At 47.5% G+C, this 13951-nt stretch overlaps 1 protein-coding gene across 9 annotated transcripts in view; it reads left to right on the top strand.

Moving 5' to 3' along the window:
• The window catches only part of FRMD4A (FERM domain containing 4A), a 552359-nt gene that overhangs the window by 400710 nt on the left and 137698 nt on the right, over positions 1-13951 (top strand). The gene's annotated exons all lie outside the window — the stretch shown is intronic.

Genomic DNA, 13951 nt, shown 5'->3' with positions numbered 1-13951 from the left:
CCTCCAGGGCAGATTGGCTGAGCCTCTGGAGGTTTTTCGCCTTCCTCCGCAGCATAGGGCAGGGATCTCTAGCAGGAGGGTTTCTGCCGATTGAAGTCACCTAAAACAGGATTGGGGACTTCAACAGCAGAGTCCAGGGAAGGGGTAGGGACGGTTTTATGGCCTGCAGCATGCAGGGGGTCAGACCAGATGATCATAATGGTCCCTTCTGACCTTAAAGTCTATGAGTCTATGAGTCTATTTGCATGTGGAAATTCCATAGACGTCCTGGAAAGCTCTCTGTGCAGAATGAGGTGCAGGATATGCAATAGATCTTCAATGTGGCTAGGAGCTCCAGAGTGCAGATCTGAAGGGAAAATGTAGCCCTGGGCTTTGAAGTTGTTTTTTCTGTTTTGATGGGCCTGCGTTTATATGACACTTGATTGTTTCAGTTCACAAAGGTGAGTGTATCAGTCTTTCTGGGTTCATACCTCCAAGTTCCTTGGAAATTCAAAGCAAAACTCAGCCAAAACTATCATGGGTGGGCTGGTTTTTTTAATCAAAGTCATCTGAATCTGCATTACGTGGTGTCTGTCAAAACCACTCATCCCGCCATGGAGGGGAGAGGAGATTTGCTGAAAACATGGTGTGGGTTCACTTAGAAGCTTAGCAAAACCAATCAGCAAACCGGGGCTGGGTTTCAAGACTGCAGTGAAAAGAACAGGGTGAGTTTGAGATGATGCTGGATTTCACAACGAACGTTTCTTGCTGTTCTAGACAAGACCTGCTTTTCAAAGAGGAGAGGCTGTGCAAAGAGAAACAATGGGAAGGTGCAAGTTCCCACGCTCCCACATGCCAAACCTAGCAAGTCTAAATAAAGACCAATAATAAAGTTGTATGCTCAGGTTGACTTGGGGCAACTTTTTAACTTGCTTCACTGGCATTTACACAGCTGATGAGCTGAGCTGACAATGACTTTTGGGCAGCACAGCAAAAGCAATTTTTACATCAGTTGGCATTAGGACGTCCACGCTTTCTTCATCACGTCACCCAAAAAAGAACGGGGCCATCCCTGTGCTCCTACTTGTAATCTGTGATAGCGTCTATAGCCAGTCAGATCCCTTCAGAATCTGTGCAGCTGTGCAAATACAACCCACTATTTTGGAGGCATTTGAGGATGTGCAACTGATGCTGCTTGGCTCTGCTGGAGATCCAGTGGAAAAAAGGCCGCAGAAAAGGAGGAAAGATCTGCATGAGAACAGAGGATCAGAGCAGGGCAATATTAGCGTGGGGTTCTTTAGAAATATGAGCAATCCAGTGAGTGGTATGAATTCGGGGAGCAGAGGTTGAAATGAGACGTGTGTGCGTGTGTGAATTAGAACTTCACTGTCTAAGCCATTTACACATTTACCCTGCCCTGAAGCAATTTAAGGGAAAAGGCAGCCCAGTGAATTATCCCAATCCACATAGAGCCTTCTCAAAAGTAGCATCACGCCTATGACTTGTGGGGCCCCAAGCACAAGCAGTAGCCCAGGCTCCTGCGAGATGGGAAATCAGTCTGTGTGTGCCTGGCAAAATGTCCTTTCCTTTTCAGATCTCACTGCCAAAGAGGTGGCCCAGGGTTTGCAGAGTCCCACATAGGATGTGGTGTTCTCTAAGTAGCCACCTCATTTGCTTCGTGCTTAAGGCCTGTGAATAAACACACTGTGAAAATGCACCCATCACAAGAAGCAGCTTCTCCTTCTATCCCAAGCCCTCAGCAACACTGGGAAAGCTGAGCTACTCCAAGAGGTATTTGCAATGGAGTTGCTCCAGCAGCAAGATCCAAGAAGAGAGGTGGGCAGTAGGTGGGCCGGAGAGGAAAAGAGAGGAATTTGAAGGGGAAGAAAAGAGGGAAGGGGGGAAAGTTGTGGAGCTGTGTCTTGTATTGCGGATCTGTGTCTTGCATGGAGGAAAGGATTTTGCACTTCGGGACGGTTATCCCATCTCTGACTGCTGGGGATTGATGCGCTACCTGAACCCCTTGCTGGAAACACAGAACTAAGGTGACCTAGGAAAGCGAGCTCTGGCGTGGGAGTCAAGCAGTGCTGAGTCTTAATCTTGGCTCCGACACTCATTCAAGGCACAGACTTGAGGCTCGGTTTCTCTAGCTAAAATAATACTTACCTCCTTGTCAGTGTTACTGCAAAGAAGAATTAGTTAATGCCCGTAAAGATTTTTGAAGATGTTAAATATTCAGTATTAACATAACTCCATAACTCAGTTACCTGGGGTTTATTTTAAGATGCCTTGTCAGTGTGGTATATCCAATCCTTTTCTAAATATTGGGCATTCTGTCTCTTTTTTTCTGGCCTTAATAAATCTTAATGGTTACACACATCCTGCAGCTGCTGACTTTTCAAGAAAGAAGTCAATTACACACACACACACTCTGTCTCTCTCTCTCTCTCTCTCTCTCTATTTTTGAGGCGGTTGCTGGAGGCAAATTGTTTCATTTTCCTATGTAAATTGGGGCCAGAGGTTTCAGAGTCGAACACTGACTCGCTGAAAGAGGCGCTGCTGGTACCAGTGTGAATAATACCCCCATCATTTGTCCACAACGATGACATAGTTCGACTGTTCCGCGATAAAAAAAATAAGACCTTCCCTCTGCAGACATCTTGCATTTTGATGAATAATTTTTCACACAAATAGATCTCAGCCTGTTTTGATTATGCACACTCCGTATGTTAACACATTAATATGGAATTAACGAGTGGCAAATCTAGCCCATAAGGGGAATTTCAAAGCTCCAAACCCTAAGGCCTCAAATCTTCAGCATGAGTGGATTTGTACCATGTTATTACATTGCATTGAGATGCAAAGATAGCTGAAAGGACTGTGATTTAGTGTTTACAAAACATTTGTCCTGATCGACTTAATTTTTTTTTCTTCTAAGTGCACAGAGTGGGTTAAACAATTGGGTGCCTCTGCCGTTGGTAGAACCAATATGACAAGGAAACAATGGTGAATGACTGACAGCTAAATGGCCCCTCGATGAAGGATTTCTGTATTTCATGCACAAGGGCTATGGAAGCAAGAAAAATTATAGTACATAAGCAATCGGAGTGTAATGTACTGACTAATGCATGTGGGTATATGTGTGCACTGCTGACTTTTAGTAGATAAAAGCCCTTTCTCTGAATAATGTGTTCCTTTAGCCTATATGCTGGGAGCACAAAGGTCCTGCGTTCTATTTCCATTTCTATCTATCTCGGCATTTTTAATGCACTCATCACCACGCTACATGGGCATAGCGTTTATGGTTTTGATGATCATTATGCCTATAATGCCGTATAAACAGTCACACTGTTTTTACAGTAAACAGGCGCAGCTCCAGTTCACTAGAGAAATGGGGAGCGGGGGGTGTGGAACTCCCATTTTTCTCATTTCCTTCTGTCTGTAACACTCTCCAAGATCTAGCAGAGCGGGGAGCCTTCCTCCAGCCAAGGAGCCCTGGAAGTTGTTAGCTCATGAGCCTGTCAGTGTTGCTTTGGATACATTATGTATTTTGTATTAATGCAAATTGCTTCCTCTCTTCTGCCTCAGCTCCCTAGTATATGAAGGATCAATTGCACAGCCCTCCCAGACTGTAAATTTCTTGCATCTCAGGTGAACAACTGGAGAGGTGTTTTACAAGCAGTGACCCACCTAATACTTGGAAAATTGAACCCACTCATAGAATAAGATGAGTTCAAACAGGCAGATGGGTTAACTTTGAAGTCCTTCCAGCAGCGGCTAAACCTGTTTAGGGAGTCAAAGGGTGATAGAGGGTCTATGCAGTGGTCGTTAAGTCCATAATGGATGGGTGAGTCCGACTCTGTGATATCTGAGCCCTTGCTTTTGGGGAAATATACACTCATGATGGGGGCTTTCATTTAGGACAATCTAAAATCAGGCTCTGCTAGGATGGTTAGCAGGATTTTGGAGCCTGCTGGTTTTGGGTCCATTTGATCCATCCATTTGGTGTTTTGTGTCTCTTTTGATCATTCTATCAGCATTTGAAATTTGTTTAGAGACAGGCACAGCCATCGTCACATGGATCTGCTCAGACCTGAGCTTTTGGGAAATTTTAGTCCAGACTCAGATGTAAACTTTGGGCCTGATGCTCCACCCACATACCACTGGAATAACACCAGCCTAAAACCGATGTAACAAAGTGGAGAATCCAGCCGCTTCTCTGTCATGGGACAAAACACAAACCAGATCCAAACCTCTTTTGTGAAGTCCAGGGAAAGTTCAGATCCTGATCTGAACTATTTGACTCAGGCCCATCTCTGATTTTTCCATACATACTTTTTACTTACAGAATGGGGCACCGTATCCTGGAAAGCAGTGATTCTGCAAAGGATCTAGGGGTCTCATAGTGGACAAACAACACAACATGAGCTTCTAGTGTGATGCTGTGGTAAAAAGGGCTAATATGATCTTGGGTGTATAAACAGGAGTAGGAGAAGGGAGATGATTTTACCTCTGTATATGGCATTGATGAGACCACTATTGGAATGCTATATACACTTCTGGTGTCCACGTTATATAAAGACTGTTGAAAAACTAGAGAGCCACAAACATTATTCAGGGACTGGAGAAATTACACTGAGAAACGTAAAGAGCTTAATCTGTTTCATTTATCAGAAAGAAGATTGAGAAATGACTTGATTACAGAGTGTAATTGCCAATGGAAAAGTGGTGGGTTCTCCATATCTTGATGTCTTCAAGTCAAGCGTGGATGCCTTTCTAGAAGATATGCTTTAGTCAAACACAAGTTATTGGGCTCAATCCAGGGATAATTGGGTGAAACTGAATGGCTTGTGATATACGGGAGGCCAGGGTAGAAGATCTGGTAGTTCCTTCTGGCCTTAATCTCTATGAATCTGGCTTACTGAGTCAGATTCTGAGCTCTCCCTCGTGTAAATCTGGAGTGACCCCATTGAAGTCAATGGGCCAGATCCCTGGCCGTAGCAAAGGTCCCTTTGCAATGCTCCCATGGCACAAAGGAACCTTTAAACCAGCCTTGGCATGGCTGACTATTCACCACCTTCACACACCCTGAGGCAGGGAGAGGCAGCGAGGAGATGTGTCAGGAGTGGAAGTGGTCAGAGCCAGAGTGTGATGTATTCTAGCTAAATGGCCCCTAATGGACACTGTAGCTACAGTAAGTTAGAACAGCCCTTTGGCTGCTCTAAATTGCAATCAAATCCTGTTTGCCAGGTGGCTTAGAGGATTCATCCCCATGGCTTTACTCTGAAGTTACACCAGTATAAGTGAGATCAGATCGAAGTACACTGAACATAGCATAGCTCTAATATTAGGATGCCCACCTAACAACCAAATTTTTCTGAGCACCTTGCAAAACCAGACCAGTGGTGCCAGGAGTAAATCATTTGTCTTAGCTGTCAAGCTGCTTGCAATGGCTGAAGAGTGTGAGTACCAACCTCAGGGCAGATGGTTAAGAACCAGGGCACAAACCCCAAATGGGTTGTGAGTTCTGTACTTGGATTTCACCAATCAAGTGTAAAGTCCTCAGGTACTTTAACAGCCTAAACATGACAGACAGTCCCTGTGGTACTCCAATCTATTTCACCATCCAGGTGAGCATGCCTTTGTAATAGATGGTCCCTTAGACCAGTGTTTTTCAATGACTGGTCTGTGGACCAGGGTAGGTCCCTGAGATCGCCCTGACTCAATCTAGGAAGGCAGCAAGCCGGTCCCCGGTATCAAAAAGGTTGAGAAACATTGCCTTGGTCCACCAACCACAGCAATATTCATGTTATTCCTACTCCAGGACCAGTCACCCCCCTTTCCACCCACTCACCCAGCTCCCATGTGCTCTGAGCTGTGAACTCAGCTAATGGGAGTAATTCACTGGCGTGTCTCCTCCTCATGGGGTGGGAGGCCAGGTAGAGCAGAACAACAACATGTATTGTTCTCTTTAATGTTCCACAATAGTCTGTCTGATGTCCATGGGCCTTTCTTGTTGTCCAGGACATTACACTAGTTAATGTCTCTCTCCTGTCTGGTGATTTACACAGTCAGAGAGTCTTACAATACAAATGCTTAAATATTACCTGAGACTATGGGATACGGATGCTATAAGAGAGATTAATGCAGGCAGCAACTCCCAAGCATTCAATAAAGTCTAAACACTAAACACGTTCTTTTAATCCTAATGTTTGCTTTAACGAGACCAACAAAGAGATGAGCCAGACCGATACCAGCGATGTATTTGTCAATGTCTAGCTGAGACGTGGGGACCTGGGCATGAACAGGCACCTGGTCTGCCAGCGTCACGCCTACGGCTTGCCAACTGTCTAATCTCACAAACCCAAACACCCTTGCCCCACCCCTGCCCTGAGGCCCCACCCCTGCCCCACCTCTTCTCCAAGGCCCCACCCACTCATCTGGGTTCTGGGCTGGGGCCGAGGGGTTAGGTGTGTGTGAGGGGCTCTGGGCTGAGCCTGGGGCAGGGGGTGTGGGGCGCAAGCCCTGGGAGGGAGTTTGGGTGCAGGAGGGGTGGGCAGGGAGCTCCACGTGTCACCTGCAAGCGCTACCCCTGCAGCTCCCATTGGCCGCAGTTCACTGCTCGGGGCACAGGCAGCACACAGAGATCCCTGCCCCCCGCAGGGTCCACAGGGACGTGCCGGCAGCTCTCAGGAGTGGCGTGGGGCCAGGGCAGGCAGGGAGCCTGTCTTAGCCCCACTGCGCCACCGGAGTTTTAGCACCTAAAATCTCCCAGTTTGGCTTCAGTAGCCTCCGAGACATAGGGCCTGATTCTGGGAGACTCCCGGAGAAACTGGGGAGGGTTGGCAACCCTAGTCACACCACTCTTTCCCCAATTTCCCAAGCTAAGATAAAACCTCAAGGCCTTGATTTTAGCCTAGGCCTCCTTCTGGCCTGTAGAAATGCAGACTCATATAACTGAGCCTCGAGTTGTACCCATTGAGATGCTAAACTATCGGATTTACGGGTATAAAGTGAATGAGACTGAGCAGGTAATGATATTGCTTCCTCGCTGTTGGATGAGATTTCTCCAGGTCAGGAGTGAGGCATGTTGTTGGGGTAGGGGAAGTCTGCACTGCTCCATTCCGAACAATATCTGTTCTGAGGACACAACACTTTGGTCTCTAGGCCTGTTGAGCTGCTGCTACCTCTTATCAGCACCACATTCACTCTTACACATGTAAAAAGAAGAACAGGAGTACTTGTGGCACCTTAGAGACTAACAAATTTGTTAGTCTCTAAGGTGCCACAAGTACTCCTGTTCTTCTTTTTGCGGATACAGACTAACACGGCTGCTACTCTGAAATCTTACACATGTGTTATCACTAGAACTGGCTTCATCCAAAAGTGGCCTTTTAACAAACTCGGAAACTTTCATGAAGGAATGCCCCCCCCAACAATATCCACATTTCCCACGAAATTGGAAGATGTAGCTTCTTGTTTTGTTTTTCCCATTTATCAAATATTTATCCTCCCCCCCCCCCCAACACACACACCTTCCAGTGGCAAAATGTAAACATTTAAACATGTAAAATGGTTCCCCTTTGAAACATGTAGAGCAAAAATGACTTCAGCCTTTGCAGTCCCCTTCCCCCTCTTTTAATTGACCTTGAGTTCCCAGTGGTTGAAGTGAGGGCGAGCAGAGAGGAGCACAGATTCCCTTCATCTAAAAGGCATATCCCTCCTCTTCCTGTCCTGGGGAAGGAGTGTGATCCCACACCCCACTCCTCTTCAGTGTGTGCGGGGAGAGCTTCACCTCCTCTTTCAATCTGCTTTTACTATTTGTCATGTTCTTCCGCAGCCATTGTTACATCAGTGAGTTGCCTGCAAGTCCAATTAAAAAGAGACACCTGTATAATATTATCAGTCCACAGATAAGGGCAGTGCACAGAGGAATGAACCACACGCTGATGTTAATTTGTCACTTTTGAATGCTCCTTAAAATGGACCTAAGAAAATGTAGATAGCATTTGCCATGCACTAAAGATCTACTCATGCAATTCTCCGGGGCTGTCACTAGCATGTGTCAGCTTCAGCCACGGCATCGGGGATATTATGATGGGTTCTCTCTCAGCCAAATTTGCATTCTTTTCATGTGCTGCAAAGGAAAATGGTGTAGCCAAGCCAGCTCTGTGAATAGAGCCAAGACTGCGCTGGCAGTTCTGTGACCAAATACACGTTGTGTTCACTAGCCCTTCAAAGCAAACAGAGGCCTTTCAGAGGTTGGTGCAGGACATCTCAAATTATGGAGCCATCTGCTCCTGTTTTTAATTTAAAACAGCCTCCTGTGTAATCATGGGGCCAAATCCTTAGGTCCCTGCTCAGTTTTTATGCAGCTCTCAGGGTCTGGCCCAATGGGAATGTTGTCTGAGCAAAGACTTTAGGATCTGGCACATAGACATCGGGAGACTTGCTTTTCAGAAATGCTGAGCACCCATAATTCCAGTTGAGCCTATGAGCTCTCCAGTTGCTCAACACTGCTACCAATCAGTGCAAGGAGCTGACAAAGGCCTGTTGGATCATCCAGTCCCCCACCGCTGCCAATCTACTGCTTAGTACTGTCTTCTGATTCCCAATGGCACATTCACCCCTGTAAGCCGTCCGCTCTCTGCCTTCATTCAGTAGTTGGCTCCCAGCAGCAGTTCCACAGGACCCACGCTGCGTAGGGAGCTGATTGCTTCTAGGCTGCAGAAACCCAGCTCCAGCCCTGTGTTGATTTTATGCCTCGCTATTGAGGCAGAAACGCCGAGCTGCTGCTGTGCATTGAACGCCGTGTCAGATAACACCCCTCTGACATTGCCCAGAGCGTGCTGCAGGGTGTTTGGGTTGCTGGGTTTGTAAGGAGGCAGCCTCTAACGAATACCCATCTGCTCGCCTTCCTTCCCAAGGGGGCAGGAGGAAAGCCTCAGTTGTTCAGAGCTGCCAGATCTGGTTTCAATATCCAGGCTATTAGCCTGTCAAAAGTCACCTGAATGGCCCACTCAGACAGTCATGTCAATCCATTCCTAATGAGCCCATCACCACTGTATCTATGCACCAAAGCTTTGCTTCTTGTATCATTCAGAGGTGATGCTGCCCTGACTCTCACAGGCATTGCATATGACAACCCTGGCAGTTCTGCTATGCAATGTGACCACACAGGAATTGAGAAGGCCAGGCGGGAATCCAGCTCTTGAAGGGCTCTCCTCCACACGCTGCCATGCAGCAGGGGTGTGGGGACAGGGCACGTGCCAGCCAAGGAAGGGGCTCCACAGCACCAGCACGTGGGCCCCCCAACCTTTCCTCCCAGATAGTTGGAGCCCAGTTGCCATTGTGGGCTCCAACAATCTGGGAGTTCCATCCCTAAGGCTGCAGCTTGGAGAAAGGATTCCTTCTCCCCTCTCTTTTCCTGCAGCGCGAGCTGTGCAGTAGGACCAGGATCTGGGCCGCGGCGATTTCTGTGCTAGAAAACAAAGAAGTTCCATTGCATTATTGTTTCTTAGTTTGTGGTTTTGTAGAGGCGGCCTTTTTGACGTAGGCTAAATAAGCAGCCAAATAGGGCGCCCTGTGGAAGGAAATACTGGAAGAATAGCACTGGTACCACATCCCTCGCCAACACACCGGCCTTCAGCCCTCGCTGCTCCAGCTGCCGACTTTCTGATCACCTGCCCTGTCCCAGTTTTGGCCCAGCCGCCCGCTGCTGCTGTGTGTTGGATATTTCCCATAATCCTTTCCTGCCCTTAGAAATGTTGCTGCAGCCAGCACAAAGGATTCTGGGAGCTGCTGCTATCAACTGAACAGAAATGGAGACAACTGAGGACAGGGCAGAGTGTGGGTTGCAGAGTAGACTGGATCGGAAGGAAACAAAGACCGACTGAGGCAGAGGGGTGCCAGATACTGGCCTCGCAGGGCACTAATGCACTTCGGTCTGATCCTGCAATTTTGCAGACTTGAGGACACATTTTGATCACGTTTACATGGTTGTAAATCAGGAGTAACTCCAGTATTCCCCATTTACACCTATGGGACTGATATCAGGATCCAGCCTGCAGACCTCGTCTGGATGATATATTTTAATGCAGAGAAGTCCTAATGTCCCAATAATACCCACTCGCACCGCAGACCCCTCTGCTCCGTTGGGCTAGCCTGCTTTTCTTCAGTGTGTCTACGGCAGAGGTTTTATTAATGCAAAACAAGCATGCTCTGGAAGGTTAAGTCCAGAAATTAATAATGAATTAAAATGTGCCACAGACATAGCTAATGAGCTCTTTGTCTATGTAGCTCACACGAAAGGAGGTCATGGCTCATCTGTTCTCATCCTGAACTGCAATCGGCTTAACTGTTAACTTTCAGCACTCAGGTCTTGTCTTGAGATGGGGATCCAGGCGGCGATGTCACTTGTCTCTGCCAGAATTTTCCTGCCCTGGGTCCCAGCCAGGTGGGCCGTCCCCTTAGTATCAGTGAGTTCCTGCCACCAAGAATCTGCGTCACTGACACTCATCCCTTCCAGGGCTGTCTGTGCAGGGAAGGAAGGGGCTCATTCCATAGCACTAAAAAGGCCAATAACCTTGCGCAGCTGTGCCAAGGCTTAGGATGACAGGAAAGTAATCTTGGAGAGGACTAGCAGGGCTTAACTTCAGTCTTAAGCCTCTGCGGGGATGCTGAGCCAGTAACTAACCTGGCTCGGAGCCACATCCATCTCTGCATCTATTGTTCTTTTCCCTTATCTGCCAAGATAAGGGTTATCCCATCTTATCTGATACAGCAGATTTTTAAAGAGGCCCACCCAATAGCAGGAGTGCTGGAAGCAGAGTGTCCCCTCTACTTCCCTCTCTCCACCCCTCTACTTCCCCGCCTTGCCCCTCCTGCCCCACTGCAGCAAGGGGCCAGGAAGACCTGTTCATTTTGTCAAGGGTGTTGTGTCAGAAGAATGCAGAGCGTGCAACCTGAGAGCAAGTGAGGGAGGCACGCCTCACTGGACGACATCATGCTTCCACTCTGCGGAAATAACGAGCAAACACTTTGCATTTACTCAGATTAGCGGAGCTCCCCGAGGAGAACGGGTGAATGGTAGTCGCGCTAGCGACTGTGGCCTGCTGCCATGCAAAACACGAGGTGCTTGGTGCCCCGCAGGATCAAGATCAGGTGTGCCTATATTAGGTCATTTATTTTGCACTCCTTTTATTTTCTCTGCCCAGTGAAACACCAAAGCTGACCTCTCCCCTGCTCCCCACTTAGGGTGTAGGGAGGTGTCATGTCACTACATCTCAACCTAGATTCCACCCTGGCAGGTAGCATGGCCGCTGAGGCTGACGTATAGCTTCTCTGCTCAGCAGCATAATTGTTCCTTTATCAAATATCTCCGTGGTAGCAGAGCGGCAACTGCCAGGCAGTGCCAGGGGCCGAGCTCAGGGCCGCAATCTATGCCATTGTGGGGAGCCTGCTTCACCTGGCCTCCATCAATGGCCGTGGCTGCACAGACAGTGCTGTCACCACGCACGTGCCCTGTCAAGTCGTCATTGAATCATAGGAAAACAGAAAAGTCTTTCTCCTCCTCCGCCGCCGCCGGCTGGCTGCATATGACTCTGAGGACTGCTGCGTGTGCCCCTGTGCAGGGAGGGGGATGGAAAAGGACCCAAGGGAGGTTCCATTTAGTTGAGGCAGGCATGGGGAGAGGGGCTGTCAGCATTCAAACTTCAATGAAATGACCACTTTTACTACTCTGTCCTGCCTCTGATCTTCCTGATCTCAGGTGGGTGTGATGAGGTATGGAGCTGTCTGTCTGCGTATCTATCTAGGTGCTCGTATAACCCCCAGTACCATAGTGTCCGAGCATCAGACAATAATTAATGGATTTTATCCTCACAACACCCCTCTGAGGTAGGAAAATGTCACTCACCTTTTACAGAGGGGGAGCAGAGAGATGAAGCGACTTGGCCAAGATCAGGCATAAGAAGTTCTGAGTCAGGAACCGAAGTCAGGTCCCTGGAGACCCATTCCACTTCCTTATCAACTAGGCCATCCATCCTGTCCGGTAACTCAGGCCCTGTCCATATGTAGGGAACAAACTGTTTTAGCTACAACCACGTCTAAACATGGCTGTTGCTATTTCATTATTTCTGTTGTGGTGTGGCCTAAAAACCACAGGCAAAGACCAGGGCCCCACTGTGCTAGTCACTGTACAAACCAGTAATCCCTACTCTAAGTGCCAGGATGTAACGGGTGGACAAAACAGATGAACTGTTGTAGGATGAGGTAACAATTAAATAAACACACCAGCAGACGTCTTAGGCTGTCACTTGCCTCACCAATGCCAGTGAGCTATGGGCTTCTTGGCAGAGGTAAGTGTTTCAGAGGATAAGATAACAGCTCTATGAGTGCAGCAATAACTGGACTCTGTTTAGTGTGGGCTGCAGGAGGGTATGGGAGAGGTTCTTGTGGGTAAGGCATAGGGCTAGGCATTGGGACACCAAGGTTCTCCCAGCTCTGCCACATATTTCCTATACAACCATGATCAAATCACTCCATCTCTCCAAGCTAGATTCATCCCTGGTGTAACTCTGTTGACTTGAACATTTAGCTGACGTGAAGTGTGTTAACCAAGCCTGCCAGTTGCTGTACTGTAACTGGGTCTTCCAAAACAGTAGGATTTGCAATGTAGACAGGGCCACAATCCGTATCAACAGTGGTCAGGGAAACTGCTAGTAGCCACTGACCATAACCATGTTTTAATGCTGCTGTCACTAACACAACTTTGGTCCCTCAGGCCTTGTCTACAATAGTCTTTTTCACCCAAATTTCCCACCATTCCTAACATTGGCATAGCTCCACCAGTGCTATCAACGTAGGAGCCCTAGTCTAGGTAAAACCACAGTGACATGGTGGTAAACACTAGTGGCTTCCAGTGCCTTGTCTACACTAGAGCTCCTGCCACTACTGGTAGGAAATTTTAGGAGGAAAGGACTAATGTTAGACATAGCCAAGGCGAATAAGGCATACAATGCAAAAGGGTCTCCTCACATTGCTTTGGGAGTGCTATGTACATCTCCTGTGGTGAACCTCAGTGGTAAATTTGGGTTTGATGGTCCTGTGAAGGATAGTTTGCAAGCATGCCTTTGTTTCCGCTCTTTTCTCCCAAGATCCTAAACCCGATGACACAATCTCACCCATAAACGATGAGAGGACCTAACAGGCAACGGTGTCCCCACAGCTGATGTACTTCTTATTTGATCCCTCACATCTGATCTCCTGATGCTACATTTTTTTTTATTAATGTCATAAGCCTAGATAAAGTGATAGTGTCAGAAATGTGCTTTTAAAGGTTACTCAATAAAAAAGCTCTGGAAACTATGATTATCAGAGCAGGATAAGAAAGCTGGGCATGGTGAGTCTGAAGTAAGGACAACCGATTGAAGACATGTTCTCTGTCTACAAATAAAAGAAGGGAAGGTGTAAAGAGGACAGGGACCAACTATTTTCATTAGTCCACAAGGAGAAAATCTTGTGTAAAAGAGCTGCTGCAATTAGAAGACTTTACTTGAATACTGGGGTGGAACAATCCCATAGGAATTGATTTTCTGGTTTGCCTTCACACCTATAGAACAGGATAGTTTGGCAGCAGTGATAGATACATCATCCCTACAATGCAGCGGGATATAGTCAGAGACCCCAGCAAGAGATCCTGTCCACCCTTACTGATTCTGTAAATGTCCACTAAGAATTCCTAAGCTCTGCTAGCCCCAGCTATCATGAGCAGAGGTTGGTAGCAGAACAGTGCCCACTGAAAACTGGACGTGAGTCACCTGATTTCGGGTTTGCTACTGACACTCAACCAGAGTCACTCAAAGGTTTGCAAAAGGGGCCCACTTTTATGTAAACAGAGAACGTTAGTCTTCAGACCTGCCATTGCAGCACTGCATTTGTTCATTGTGTCCCCTTCTCATAGACTTCACTT

The sequence above is a fragment of the Trachemys scripta genome, chromosome 1 (genome assembly GCF_013100865.1).
Source record: "Trachemys scripta elegans isolate TJP31775 chromosome 1, CAS_Tse_1.0, whole genome shotgun sequence".
Taxonomy (NCBI): Eukaryota; Metazoa; Chordata; order Testudines; family Emydidae; genus Trachemys; species Trachemys scripta.
Note: the sequence above shows the minus strand (reverse complement) of the source record. Positions and strands in the feature narration are given on the sequence as shown.